Raw genomic sequence first — 15,464 nt, forward strand, 5'->3', positions numbered from 1 at the left:
TAATTCATTAAGGCTTTTCTCTCATTCTGTGTATATGGGAAAAATACCTTGATGAATCAGGCCCTAAGTTTGTACCTGAGGCAATGGAGGGTGAAGTTACTTGCCCAAGATCACAAGGAGCGGCAGTGGGATTTGAACCCTGACTTCCCTGGTTCATAGGCTAACTAGGCTACTCCTCCACTCCTTTAGTAAAAGTAGAGAGCTACCCTCATTTCCTTAGCTCATAAATAACCCAAGGAGCCCAGGCCACCAACAGAGCAGAAAACACACACTGTTCAAACCAAAAAACACCACATCAAGGTAAAAGGAGCACAGTGAAAAAATCCAGGCCACCAACAGAGCAAAAAACACACTCTTTTCAAACCAAAAAATACCACATGAAGGTAGAAGGAGCACAGTGAAAAAATCTGAGGCACTTCTTGTTTGATGATCTCTCTCTTAATCTGGGTACTGCATGTGAGACAGCAACTGCATGACAAAGTTAGGGATCTCCTCCTTTGTACCGTTCTTACTCCTTCCTAATTATTCTGGACCTACATGCTGCATTAGATGCAATAGACTGAACTGGACCACATTGAATGTTATCTGAATATACTGTCTTTTTCCTGTTAGTTTTATTTTTACCTTTCTTTTCATTCCTTCCTTCCTTGCTTGCTTGCTGTAGTGAGTTTTCTCCCTCTGAACGTTAAGGTAGCCCAAGGGCCTATCTTTGGCTCACACTAAACCTACCCACCTCACTGTTGTACTTGGTCCTGTCATGTTACAGCAACCGATGTGACTCTCAGAAAGCCCATGTAAGATACAGACTCAGGAGAGATCAACCAGAAGTACTATAATATTTATTATAACTCTGGTACATAAACAAAGCACAAAATTAGAACCTACACAGAAATGTCTTTCTATGTCTAGCTACCTAAATGTACAGGAGTTATTTCTCACCAAAGCTTGCTGTTCCCCACTTTGGCCAGAAGTGAAGGAAACAGGAATGCCAGCGTCTGGTCACTAGTAAGTAGGGATGTGCATTCGTTGGTCATTTGCTATTTGTTTTGCAGTATGCACATATCTCTTATATGTGCATAAATGTCCATGCTTGTACAATGGAGAACGTACACTTGTACTCTGAAACAAATGACCAACGAATGCACATCCCTATGGTTGCTATTACTACTGCTGCTGCTGATGTACTCTCTCAGGCTGCTTTACTATGTATTTTCACACACACGTCATCATAGCCCTTTGTTTCACAGGTTATGTTGTGTCCCAGTCCAGAGGGGAGGTTATTTTCAATTTGTTTTTATTAAAGTTTTCAACCCGGTTTCTTAAACAGTATATTACCAAATACTATAATCTCTTATCTTTCCAATTAGCAGTAGAAATTCTTTGATCAATGATTGGCTGAGCTGTTCCAATAGCTGGTTATCTCTTGTAGGAAATGGGGAAAGATGTCTTTTCAGACATATGTGGGAGAACATCTCAACACTTTCCTTAAGTTAGTCATGCAGTGTGTTTTATCATGTTGGAGGAAGTATCTTTTTGCCAAATGACCTTGAAGCTGCTGGGCATATTTCTCCTCCTCTGAGGGAAAGTACAGGTGGCTCATGGAAAAGTAACCTTTCTCCAATGCACTGGTATTGGAGGCAGGGTACTTTTTCATGGGCCACCCTATATATCTGGGTTCTTAATGTTATCCAGAAATCTTTTTTGCATACTGGCACAAAGCAAGGGGAATAAGATGGCCATCCTTAACCTCACTGACTAGGCCTCATTTTAATGCTCATGTCTACTCCAGCTCTATGCTAACCCTAACAATCATAGTTCAAGCCTATCTACCATTTTAATGCTATAGACAACTTGTACATTTGTTTTGATTTATTTAGGCCTCAGTTCTGTAAAATTCTTGAGCTGTGTAAATGTTCTCCTACTTCAAAAAAGATCATTCAAGGAGATATGTAGTATTCTCTCATATTTATTCTTATGAATAATTTCTTGCACACATCTGAATTTTGCACACTAGAGACCTATATGCCTTGGTTATGTCTATCTCAAGTAAATATATTTGAGGCAAGACATATTTTTCTAGCTTTTATTTAATGTTTTTCAATAAGAAATACAAACTGAGAGTTAATATGGTACATAGTTTTGAAAAAAGAATGGTCCAAGAAGAATGTAATTAAGAGTCCAGGATTAGCATAAATTTATTGGAAAAGATGAATGTTCAGTTCTGATCAGATGTTTGTCAAAGAGTAAGTCTTTTTGGTATCTGGAGGAAATTCCAATGAAATGGTGCTAGCCAAGAGAATGCCAGAAAATTAGGTCACCCATGTAGTATGTGGGATGCAGATAATCATGCAAGGCTCAGAGCAGAGAGAACAAGATAGAATATAGAGATAGAGACTAGCACAAAGATAGCATGGAGCAGACTATGGATGCATTTGTAGATTAAAACAAGGAGCTTAAAAATTGCTCAGTACATATTAACAGGGAGCCAGTGAAGAAGCAAGTAACATGAAAATAGTAAGGTCACTGAAAAAGAATCCATGGAGTTTATTTTTTAAGAAACTGAAAAGATTGAAGAAAGGAGTCAGAAAGATCAGCCAGGACAAGCTTACAATAATCTAGCAAGAGAAAAAGCGTGTCAATTATTTACACTATGCAGATAAATCACTGAACCCCACAGAGAGCTTGAAAACAAACTTTTCCCCCAGTAAGAACAAAGAACTAATTAACAAGAACCTTCTACAATATAGGGAAAATAGATTTCAGAGGAAAATAATTTATTTTTCATTATTATGGTGAAATTTTTGAACATTTTGTCAAGGGAAGTAGTACAACAAAGAGAGAAAATAAACTTTATTTTAAATTTAGTTTTTGGAATATGTGACTTATAGAAGTATGAGTTCTGAAGTAGAGACTGTGCAAGAGGTCAAACAATGACAAATGGGGAAATATGAGTATATATATATATATATCGAGAGAGAGATATAATGAAGCATTTTGGACCCCTCTGGATCAGTGATCTGGCATGCATTAAGTGTCTCATTTTACCATGCATAAGCCTAATTATACCTTTTCAGATAGCTGAACTTACTCAGGTGATGTTGGTTCCCTATAGAAAAATGCAAGGAAACTGCACTGAGCAGGTGCAGGCTGTGATATAAATGCAAAGCAAGGCCAAGAAGCTAAAAATTCCCACACTTCAGCCTCCAGTTATTCACCCCAGTTCCATAGTTAATAATTGTGCATACCCCAGCACTCGCACCCATGAGAAAAAAATGTTTACTATAGTCCTAAATCACTGTTAATTCCTTAGCAAGCTGCAATGCATGAAAAATTGAGTGGAGTGGAAAAGATAAATAAAGGACCATTATTTACCATTTCAAATGTTAAAATCAGGGAAACACCAACAACCAGCAGAACAAATCATAGGAAGAATTTTTTTACTCAGTGCTCAATCAAACTGTGGAATGTGTTGCAAGAGGAAGTAATCAAGGCAATTAGTAAAGTGGAGTTGAAAAGAGGTTTGGGCAAGTTCATGGAGGAAAAGTCTATAACAGCTACCAGAGTGAGTGCAAGTCTTTTTTTTTCTAATCTAATACTTTGCTTTGCACTTGTTAGGCTCAGTCCAATAATGTCTTATTTTTTAAATGTTTTTCAGATTTTCCCAAACCTTGTGAAGTAACTACTTCTGATCAAGGGATCAGAATGGGGCACCCTGCCTTTATTTATTTAAGGCAGGATACGGCAATAATTAAATCTTAAATCTTGCTTTTTAAAGCTTTGACTATTGCGGAACCTGAAGCCACTATTTTGACCAGCTGATTGAGGTTCAAGCGTTGAATTTGCCAGCACTTGACTACTGTAGTTTACTTTACATGGGACTACCTATAATGACTCTTAATGCCCTGCAACTCATACAAAATGCTGCTGTGCATTTAATCTCCAACAAGAGGATAACGGAACACATCACGCCAGTCTTATTTGACCTCCACTGACTACCAAACCACTGGAGAGTCAAATATAAAGTGGCAATGCTGGTCCATAAGTTGATTCTAATGAAATCATTCCCATAGGCAAATGCTATGCAAAGAATTTATAATCTGATCAGAGCCCTTTGCTTGTCTCAACGAGGTCTCCTTGGCATGCTTATTTAGTTGAAACTAGAAAGTGAGCCGTTTCAGTAGCAGCACCCTCTCTATGGAATTCACTCCCTCATGAACTGCAGCAGTTAGACTCCACCAAGACATTTAAGGGCATATTAAACACTTTTTTAGTTAGATAAGCATTTCTGCAAGAGGTCTCGATTACTAATGCAGTTTACACAACCTGGTTTCCTCTAACTTTAAATGGAAAAAGTGGAGGGGGTCACGTGATGCGGTGAGCCAAGATGAACATTTCTGTCTGAGCTCCGGGTGCCACGCTCACCATATCTTTTGTAATCTGCAGTTTTTCACATTAATCACAAAGTGGTGACCATCTGAGCTGATAGGGCTTATGTCCATCATCCACTACACAACAAATAAAAGAATCCACTGATCGGGATATAAATGATTACAACAACAAATGAAGAATCCCGTGTAAGTAGAGCGGCGGGGACGCTCAAAGAGACCTCATAGAAATTGTCAATTATTTAAGCTGACATGTAAGCTTATAATGGCTCAAGCTTTGTTTTACTTGTAATCATCGGTCTCTATGGGTGTGTGATGCTCCTGCAATAGGTAGCTATCTCACGGCACGGTCAGTCTCTATTGGTACTCTGAAATAGAGTCTCTTGATATACTTAACTTGCGATTTTTATGTCCGTAGACGAACCAGTATTGTTAGTACAAGTGTAATCCGACGCTGTTCCGACACGGCGTGTTTCGGAGGAAACCCTCCTTCATCAGGGGCTCGGATGTCACTAATGCCGGTTTTTCACATTGTTTGTGGAAGGCAAGTTATGCGGCTGTATTTATAGCGTCTCAAATGGTTTTCCAGTGATGCTGGACTAGCATTCATGGAGCCATGCAAGACGTCTGTCAGCCGTCTTGCATGGCTCGCTGACAGACGTCTTGCATGGCTCCATGAATGCTAGTCCAGCATCACTGGAAAACCATTTGAGACGCTATAAATACAGCCGCATAACTTGCCTTCCACAAACAATGTGAAAAACCGGCATTAGTGACATCCGAGCCCCTGATGAAGGAGGGTTTCCTCCGAAACACGCCGTGTCGGAACAGCGTCGGATTACACTTGTACTAACAATACTGGTTCGTCTACGGACATAAAAATCGCAAGTTAAGTATATCAAGAGACTCTATTTCAGAGTACCAATAGAGACTGACCGTGCCGTGAGATAGCTACCTATTGCAGGAGCATCACACGCCCATAGAGACCGATGATTACAAGTAAAACAAAGCTTGAGCCATTATAAGCTTACATGTCAGCTTAAATAATTGACAATTTCTATGAGGTCTCTTTGAGCGTCCCCGCCGCTCTACTTACACGGGATTCTTCATTTGTCATCATCCACTACATGCAGAAATCTCCTCCAGGGATGACTCCTAAAGGAAACAGAAAGGAAAAGGAAAAACCATGAGAGCCTGAAGCTAAAATGGCGCTGCTGACCATCTCCTCTGAAATTAAAGCACAACCTGATGCTATCATTACAGAAATTAAAGCTGAAATTTTAGCGGCTCTAGATGAGAAGTTGTCGGGTATATCTGCCCAGCTTACCGAAATATGGAGTGCTCTTAATGACTTGGGTCCTCATTTAGATAAGTGGGAGGGTTGGATTTCTCTGCTAGAGGATGATTCAATAGCAGCAGCAACAAAGATGGCGTCCCTAGAAAAATGTCTGGCGGAACAGGCTTATAAAATAGATGATCTTGAAAATCACTTGAGATGATCAAATTTCCGTTTTTTGGGGGATACCGGAAACCGTGGACGATAGAAACCTGAGAGAGATGTTGGAAACCTGGCTGCCAGAGGCTTTAAATCTTTCTGATATTTCCCAGTATTTCAAGATTGAAAAGGCACATTGTCTCAGGGCATGTAAAGACACTGAGACAAGATCAAGAATAGTTATCTCTAAAATATTAAACTTTGTTCACAAGCATCTGGTAATGCAGGCTTACAGTAAAAAGCCCGAATTTTCCTATAATGCACATAGTGTGCATCTTCTAAGACTATTCAGCCTGCATCTCTTCCATGCGCAGGGGTTTTTCCCAGCCCTGGGAGCTGTTTTCAAGAAGCAGATCAAATTTTTGCTGCTCTATCCAGCAAAACTTAGTGTGGTACAAAGGCCAACTAAAGTCTTTGAAACAGTGGCAGTAGCTCAACAGTTTGTAAGTGCACTACCACAATGATCATAACAGAGGGCAACCAATTTCTACTAACTGTTTTCATCGGTTCGGAAAAGAGCTTCGCGGCACTTTGTTGTGGTAATTGTCTTTATTCATAACTGCAAGCACCTGAGGATAATCCCCATGCCAGCTACAGATGGTTCTTCATAAATGCCATGCGGCCTTACTCTATGGACGCTACAACACCTTGGAGTTAGTTTTATGTATTATTTGTCATCTCAAGTTCCAGTCTGAAAGGTACAGGATACAGCCCCAACTGCAACATGATGGGGCCAGGAGGCGAGCCAGAGACACAGGATCCCGCGCCTAGCAACATACTATGGCGGATTTCAACTCTCTTCCAATATTCATGTTAAAGGATTTACAAATGTTGGATCCCAGCCTATTCCTTCCTATGGGGAAACTTCCCGGACTTTGAATTTGTCTTTTTCTGTTCCCACATGGGAGGAGCAAAAACGGGCGTAGTCTCAAGGATTTAACTATCAGCAGGGCATGGAGATGGAGCCAGATAACTGGTAAGACTGTTCCATCATTGGGTACCTCGGGTTTCAGAACGAGAGTATAAGGGTCCTGCTACATCTGTGTCATTGAGGGAACGCACCTTCTCAGAATTGTTATCCAACGGCTTCGGATTTCACACTTAGTGGCGAACTGTGCCAGACCTCAGTTCTCTTTTGTTGTTTATGTTGAAGATTTCACTACCCCACCTACGTGGGTGCTCTCATGATTTAAAGTATATGTTTTATATCTTGAATAGGGATTTTTACCTGGACATGGGTATTGAGCCCTGCAAGACAGTAGGGCACAGAGATTGACAACTGGTTCTGTTAGTGGATTGTTGTTCACGATGTTGGGAGCGTAGCACCCAACCACATGACTACACTTGACCCTGGTCCCTTCCATGTTGAGGGGAGAGACTTGCATTTTAGGGATTTTGGGGAGAAGGTAGGAGGGAATGGGGGGAAGGGGGGAGGGAGGAGAAGGGGGGTTGAAGTAGGGTGGGGTTGTGACTGCCCAAATATTTTCTCTGGTAGTATTCAGGGGGGAGATTTAGGTGGTAATATGAAGAAGATGGGGGTAGATTATTTCCATAATGATGAAGAATGGTTTCCAAGTGGAATGGGATATGCTGTATTTTTTTGTCATGTAAGTGATTTTTCTCAGTGTTCCTACAGGAAGGATAGAGGAACATATATACCATACAATTCCATCAATTTCTTTTTTTCTCAAGGATTAGTGATGAAATGTGGGATTAGGCTGGGGGACACTACATTTAACTAGGTTATGGTAAAGAACATTTAGAAGCTGGATTCACTGTGGGGGAGATACATAGACTTATCACCTGGAATATCAATGGATTAGGCTCTCCAATAAAATGGAAAAAGGTTTTACAACATCTAAAGCGGTGCAAAGCATACATCGCCTGTCTCCAGGAAACACATCTGACAGAGCAGGAAAGTAAAATATTACATAGAGAATGGGTGGGTTCTTGTATCTTTTCATCTACTAAAGGTGAAAAAGGAGAGGTAGCTATTCTTATTAATAAGACAGCTACGTTTGTCATTCATAACCCCATTCAAGATCTGGAGGGTCGTTTTGTCATGCTTATGGGGAAATTTTATTTATTTATTAAAGTTTTTGTTTTTTTTTATATACCAACATTCAAGACGGTAGTCCCATCATGCTGGTTCACAAGAAACAGGGGTGCAATTATAATAAACTTTACAATTTGAACAATAGTGCAGAAATGAAATGGATGGGAAGTAACTATCCGTAATCTATATTCCCCCAATACCATATGGCCATATTGCCGTACTGCAAAATGGCGCCGGCCATATGGCCGGCGCCATTTTTCATTACGGCAACACGATTCGAGTGCAGGAGGTCATTCCCGGACCCCCGCTGGACTTTTGGCAAGTCTTGTGGGGGTCAGGAGGCCCCCCCAAGCTGGCCAAAAGTCCCTGGGGGTCCAGCGGGGGTCCAGGAGCGATCTCCTACGCTCGTGACTTCGGGGGACAGGAACCAAAATGGCGCCGGCGCTACCCGTGGCCCGAGAGTGGAAGATCACAACGGGACCCCCCCCCACTGGACCCCAGGTAATTTAAGACATTTTGGGGGGGTTCGGGAGGGTGGGGAATTTATTTTAAAGGGTCGGGGTGGGTTTTAGGGATGTTTTAGTGTGCCGGTTTTCCTGCCCTCCCCCGATTTACATGATATTTAAAAAAAACAAAACCGCGACAATCCGATTCCCTCCCCCCCCCAGCCGAAATCGATCGTTAAGACGATCGATCACACGATTCACATCTCTATAACCTAATGGCCTGGGAGGGTCTTCCTCTAGTCTCCCAAGCAGCTATAGGGTCCTCGGTAGTTTTGGATCACTCACCAGTCTGGGTGGATTTAATGTTTTCCAGCAGGGGGCAGGGTGATAGGATTTGGAAGTTTCCCTGCTATCTAAAAGATGATATCCAATTTCAAAAATTTGTTCAGGAATGGTGGGGGGCTTTTGTCTTCCATAACAAGCAACACATAAATATTCTATAACTTTTTAGGAAGACAAGCAAGGTAGTTCTTAGGGGAGAGATAATCTCCTACCTACTTAACAGAAACAACTGTATGAATAAAAATATTCTGGATATAGAGGCACAATTATCTGTGGCCAAAAAGAAGTCTCAGAATACCACCCAAGAAAACAAGACAGGTTGAGGACCCTACATTTAACTAGGTTACGATATGGTGCGTTTAGAAGCTGGATTCACTATGGGGGTAATGCACAGATTCATCACCAGGATTGTCAAAGGATTAGGCTCTCCAATATGGTAATGGAAACAAGTTTTACAACATATAAAGTGGTGCAAAGCATTCATCGCTTGTCTCCAGGAAACTCATTTGACAGAGCAGAAAAGTAAAAAATTACATAGGGAATGGGTAGGTTCTTGTATCTTTTCATCTGCTAAAGGTAAAAAAGGAGGGGTAGCTATTCTTATTAATAAGACAGCTACGTTTGTCATGCATAACACCATTCAAGATCCAGAGGGTCATTTTCTATCCTGGAACAGCTTAATGTACTCTTCCATTCCAGGGCCCATAAATCCCTGCAAGTCACGGAGCACAACTTCTTTACATTTGGGAACAAAGCGGGAAAACACTTACTAATATGGTCCAAGTATCTTGACAAAAAATGGTCATTAGCGGCATGAAATCTGCACAGAGAACAGTAGTATCGACAAAGGCTGGAATTGTGAAGTTTTATGGTTATTTTATGAGGCCCTTACGAAGGCAGGTACACAGGAGGGATTACGTGAGGAAGATTCCTTCTTTGCGAATCTCGCTTTACCGCAATTCTCTGATACCCATCTCACATATCTGAACAAACCCATCCAATATTATGAAGTTTTGCGTGCTATCACCTCAAGTAAAGTGGGGAAATCCCCAGGCCCCGATGGCTTCTCATATGATTATTACAAAATTTTGAAAGTCCAACTGTAGGACTTTTGACTAAATTTTATGAGAGTGCTTTAATAATGCAATCCCTCCCTAAGGACTTTAACAAAGCCCACATCATTGTTCTTGAAAAGCCTGGAAAAGACCAATAACTACCTTCTTCCTACAGACTGATCTCCCTTTTAAATTGTATTTTAAAAATTCTTGCAAAGGTGTTAGCGACCAGACTAACACCTAGATTCATCAAAATGCTATAATTTTGCATGGATAATGTCCATGGTAAGAAAAAGGGGTGTGTTTATGATAATTTTAGAATTACCGCACCAGGCACTTCGCATAGGTAGAGTATTGTTATAAGGCTGTCACAGTAGTCAACTATTTATATCACTATAGGAGGGCCAGCTAATAATCCAAGGTGAGGTTTCGATGGTGGTTTAGGGTTTTGGGGCCAGTTTGACATGCAGAGTGAGACGTACAAGCAGCACAGTACACCTCAGTGAAGATTTGACATCATTTGGAGTGAGGAAAGTCTCACAAACATGAGATTTCTACAATGTTCTTTTGCCCTAGCTTGATAGTACCCTGTTATAGAGTGATATAAATAGTTGAATACTGTTATAGAGTGATATAAATAGTTGAATATTGTTAAGGCCTCCCTCTCTCTTAACCCCCCCCCCCCCCCCCCCCCCCCCCCCACACACACACACACACACACACACACACACACAGCCCAGAAATGGCCAAAATGCAATCTTTACCACAAATTGCATTATGGCCGTTTCAGGCATATCGCACAGCTTAACGCCAGGAAAAAAGGTATAGTTATTTCTGGCATTAAGAATGTTTGATAATGCCCCTAATTTTCATTAATCCTGCCCAAACCCCTCCCTGATCCTGCCCTTTTAAAAAATTTGCATTCGCGCAATGCAATACAGTTATTATCGCAAGTGTTGTTATGGTGTTATTGTGGGCGTTAACGCTATAACACATTTTGATGAATAACCCTGTTAGTGCTGTAATATGCCCTCTTTAATTTCTCAAAACCAGGTGGGATTTGTGAAGGGGAGAACCTCTTGTGTTCACATAATAAAATTACTTACACCTATGAAGATCTGTCAAAATCAACAAATACCAGCCCTAGCCATCGGGTTTGATTCAGAGAAGGCATTCAATCGATCTCCTGGTCTTATATCTTTTCAGTGCTGAAGCGATACGGGTTTCGGGGTGACATACTTAATTATATCTCCCTGCTATACCACAATCCTATCTCCATTATTATCACCAATGGATGCAAATCGGATGAGGTCCACCTGTGATGGGGAGTTAGGCAAGGGTGCCCCCTCTCTCCTTTACTGTATATTCTCTCCATCAATCCTCTTCTGAGGAAAATTTATGCAGACCCGAATATTGTCGGGTTTGGTCCATCGCCCACGACCTTCAAAACCGCAATCTTTACGGACGATGTACTGATATTCCTCACCCATCCAATGGAATTGTTAGAGGTACTATTAGTCCTCCAGATGAGATTCAGGTGTTTTGCCAGCCTTCAAATCAATCAGGTCAAGTCGAAGGCAATTGACGTTAGTGGGAACCTTAAACAACATTGGCCAGGCAATTTCACCTTGAAATGGGTTACCGGGGCGATAAGGTGTCTGGGGGTTAAAATTCTGATTGATCTCAGTACCCTGTATACAATTAACATCTCGCCCATTTTCCAGAATATGGCACAGTCCTTGGAATGCTGGAAAATGTTGCCCCTGTCTTTAATAGGGAAAATCCAGCTTCTCAAAATGATGATTATCCCTCGGTGGTTGTATATTCTCCAAATGGCACCACTCTGGATCACTAAGCGTGATCATAAAGTAATAGAGAATTACATTTGTACATTTCTATGGAATGGGAAAAAAGCGAGGCTGTCTATGAGAATATTCATGAAACCCCTGGACAAAGGGGGGCTTGATTGTCCAAATCTGAAGCTTTATAATTTGGCATGTATGCTGCGATACATCAGGGACTGGATCTTTGGGACTGCTTTTTATGCTCCATTAGAACATTTACTAAACTGATTTGAGGTCCCTTCATTGAACAGCTTATTACAAATAGACAACTCTAGACTCCCAAATGCGTTAAAAGCATACCTATTAATCAATTCTTGTCGATCAGCATGGCTGCAACTATGTAAGTTGACCCAACATCCTAACAGACTTACCCCCCTTCTGGTAATTGTAGACAATGGCTTCTTTATGCTGGAAATGGGAGAATCTGCTTTTCGCAGATGGAAGGAGAAAGGGCTCATCACTATACTTCAGATGATCTCACCTCGAACGGGCCTTCTCCTTAGCTTTCAGAAACTTCAGGAACAATTTATCCTACCACACAAAACTTTTTATGCATATTTGCAATTGAACATTTCAACTCATTTCAGACTTTCCAGGCCTCCAGGTCTTTGCTAGACCTAGTATATGGTGAAGGGAAACTCAGACCCTCAGTGGCACGATTCTCTAAAGCCTCCTTGCACTCTGTTCCTGATACAGATGAGATCCGAGTAACATATAATCTTTGGCAGGGGGTGGTCAGAGTTTCGATTGGGATAGTCTGAGTTTAAAGAATGTTTTTCCAACCTAGTTGAACTCACCACAATATTCTGCTGAGGGAAACACAGTACACATTTTTATGGCAACTATTTTACTCTCCATCTTGGGTATTTAAAGCCCATCTTTGTATTTCTGATATCTGTCCTAAATGCAATAAGGAGCTGGACATATATTTATTTATTTATTTATTTATTTATTTATTGTTTTTGTTATACCGAGTTTCATGACAGGCATCACATCAACCCGGTTTACAATTAACAAAGTGTGAAAGGCATAACGTAGCGTAATAACAATATTCTCAATAAAACCTTGAACTTTAAATACAGGGAATCAGAAAAGGATGTGAGAAAGTTACAAAAAACAGGGAAAATTAACTTGGAACTGGAAGAGGGGAGATAAAGGAACAGAGCAATATTTACATTTCAGCCAATTAATGTAGAAGAGTAACAAGATGAGTAAATAAGACTATGCGAATAAATGTGGCGGTATATATGACCATTGTTTTTGGTCTTGCCCTCCTATACAAAGTTTCTGGGGGCATGTGCGGAAACGTTGTATAGAGATTTTGGAGCGTGACACCCTCGAGGATCTTAATATCTGGTTATTTGGTTGTATCAAATGGGAATCCCCTGGAGGTGCCATAGGGGAATGGGATTTTATAAGAAAGGCTGGTCTGATTGGAAAGAAGGTAATCTTGGTGGAGTGGGTGGGCGATCATATTCCACATATTGATTCATGGTTTCAAAGGATGATGAAATTATTCACTCATGAATATCTCACTGCCAGACCATGTTCTCAAAAAAGGTTTGATGATATGTTATCTATATGGTCCAAATATATGGATTATATATCCCCATCCACCAGTTCGGTTTTTTCAATTATATAATTTGAAGAGGGTTGGCACTATATTTTCTCGAAAGGAACGTAAGAAGGTGCCTCCAATAAGATAGCATCCTTTCAGTCGGATGCTCATTAGAGAGAGAAATTATTGCTATTTGTCAACTCATTATTATATACTCCCTTATGTTCTCTAACTGGGCTGGGCACAATACCACAGGGGTGGGAAGGAGGAGAGGGGGTTCGGAAAGGGAATGTGGGGGTCTATTTTGCATTTGTTATGATGTTTTCTCTTCACTTTCTCTCATATACAGACTTGTGTATGACCTTATTACTGCAGTATCCTTGCATTTCTCCTTTAAAGACACAAATTTCATATATTATGGACAAAAATGTTTTTGATTGTATATTCATGTTCATAGTCTCTTTTCTTTAATAAAAGTGGTTGGAAAAAAAAAAAAGGAAAAAAGTGATTACCAGATTTTAATCCTTGCATCATTATATTGCTTTAACTCCTCCATATATATTTTTATCTTTATTAACACTGTTACATTATATTGCTTTAACTCCTCCATATATATATCTTTATTAACAGTATTACATTTTTCTTCAAATATATTTCTGTAAACCATGGAGAATGATTACTTGTCTTAGAAGCCTGCATAATTTTTAGTGCAACTGCTGAATCTATTCTAATTTTATCTCAAAGAGTTTCACCAAAGATGTCATGTCACCCTCAGCATTATTAACATTCAATATCCCACAATTTCTTAAATAGTGCGAGAAAAATTGTACTTTGCTTGACCCTTAGCACAGTAGATAAGGGCACCACAGACCCCATTCAATCAAAGTTAAATCAAATTGATCTATCCAAGGAATAGCATTTATAGATAAATTATTTAAATGATTATCAGCTATCCAACAGTTAGGTACAAATAGTAAATCTAAGACATGCCCTGCACAATGGGTGGGAACATCAATAACCTGAGAGAGGTCCATTGTTAACAAGACAACTGAAAAATCATCCACTAATCCCTGTGGATGCTTGTCCACATGGACATTAAAATCAACAATTATAAAAGTCTCCTTAAGTCGTAATAAGAGTTGCTAAAGAGTCTGCTAAAAGATAGAGAGAATCGCTGCCTGGCCCAGGGGGCCTATATAGGAGGCAGAGCAAGCAATTCTCTGTGTGAAAAACTAATCCTTCATGGCTAGGTGTAAAAGGAAAATGAAAGTGAATGAGAGGCAGGCTAGACTTAAATATAAGCACGCCCACTCTCCACCCTACCCCTTCATGGATTATTATACTTAAACTGCTGCTCATGCACATAACCCATAGCATAATGATTATTTAGTACAAGCAGACTAGTATCTGAGTGCCAAGATTTGGCTATGTGCAGAATATCAAGATTTTAATTAAGAATAAGACTCAAAATGAGAAAGCTCATGCATTGGTGTAGCCCACCCATTGTGGAAGCCAAAGCAATGGGTACATACAGAGAAGATCAAAGGACAGCAGTACGATAGCGTATAATGGCCTTGAGTATCAGGAGGCAAAGATGGAGAAAGCAAGGGTGCCTGGTGGTTGATGGGGTATTCCTAGGGTTATGAGGCTCCAGAGGGACAGTTCTACTACTACTATTACTACTACTACTACTATTACTAATACTACTACTACTTAATGACATATGCAGCGCTGTACAAACATACAAACAAAACAGTTCTAACTGGATAAAGACATCCAGCCCATGTCTGTCATTATCCATCATGGAGTCTCCCAGGGGTAGGGTCTCCAAATAGTTTTGTTTTGCATTACTATGACAGAGTATGATTTTAGTCTGTCAAATTTATTGCATTTTTAAACTTTTTATTTATGAATTTTAGTATTAAAGCATATAAATCTTTGTATAGAAATAAAGGATAATAAAAGAAAACTCATCAGAAAATTTACAACATAATGACAACAAATCTTATTCCATATACATCCTCTAAAAAAGGAGGAGGAGGGGAGAAAACTGAAGAAATTTGCTAGTGCTTTTTTTTAACACTAACTTTGTGTAAAAGAAAGCTTCCTGCTGGAGCTCATATATACAGGCAACATATCACAATGCACTTGGAAGGTCATTTTAATCAGGCCAGTCATATTCAAGACAACAGGGACTGTTTTTGTATCCTTCTGTCACATTTTCTTGGTCTTTGATTGTATATCTTGATAGGTGATGATTGTCCCTCTCTCCATACATAGTAC

General features: G+C 40.1%; 1 protein-coding gene across 2 annotated transcripts in view; it reads left to right on the top strand.

Annotated features, from left to right (window-relative positions):
• LOC115096615 (collagen alpha-1(XXVII) chain B-like) overlaps positions 1–15,464 on the top strand; it is a 514,116-nt gene that overhangs the window by 428,282 nt on the left and 70,370 nt on the right. The window lies entirely within an intron of this gene.

Source organism: Rhinatrema bivittatum, chromosome 8 (assembly GCF_901001135.1).
Source record: "Rhinatrema bivittatum chromosome 8, aRhiBiv1.1, whole genome shotgun sequence".
Classification (NCBI taxonomy): domain Eukaryota; kingdom Metazoa; phylum Chordata; class Amphibia; order Gymnophiona; family Rhinatrematidae; genus Rhinatrema; species Rhinatrema bivittatum.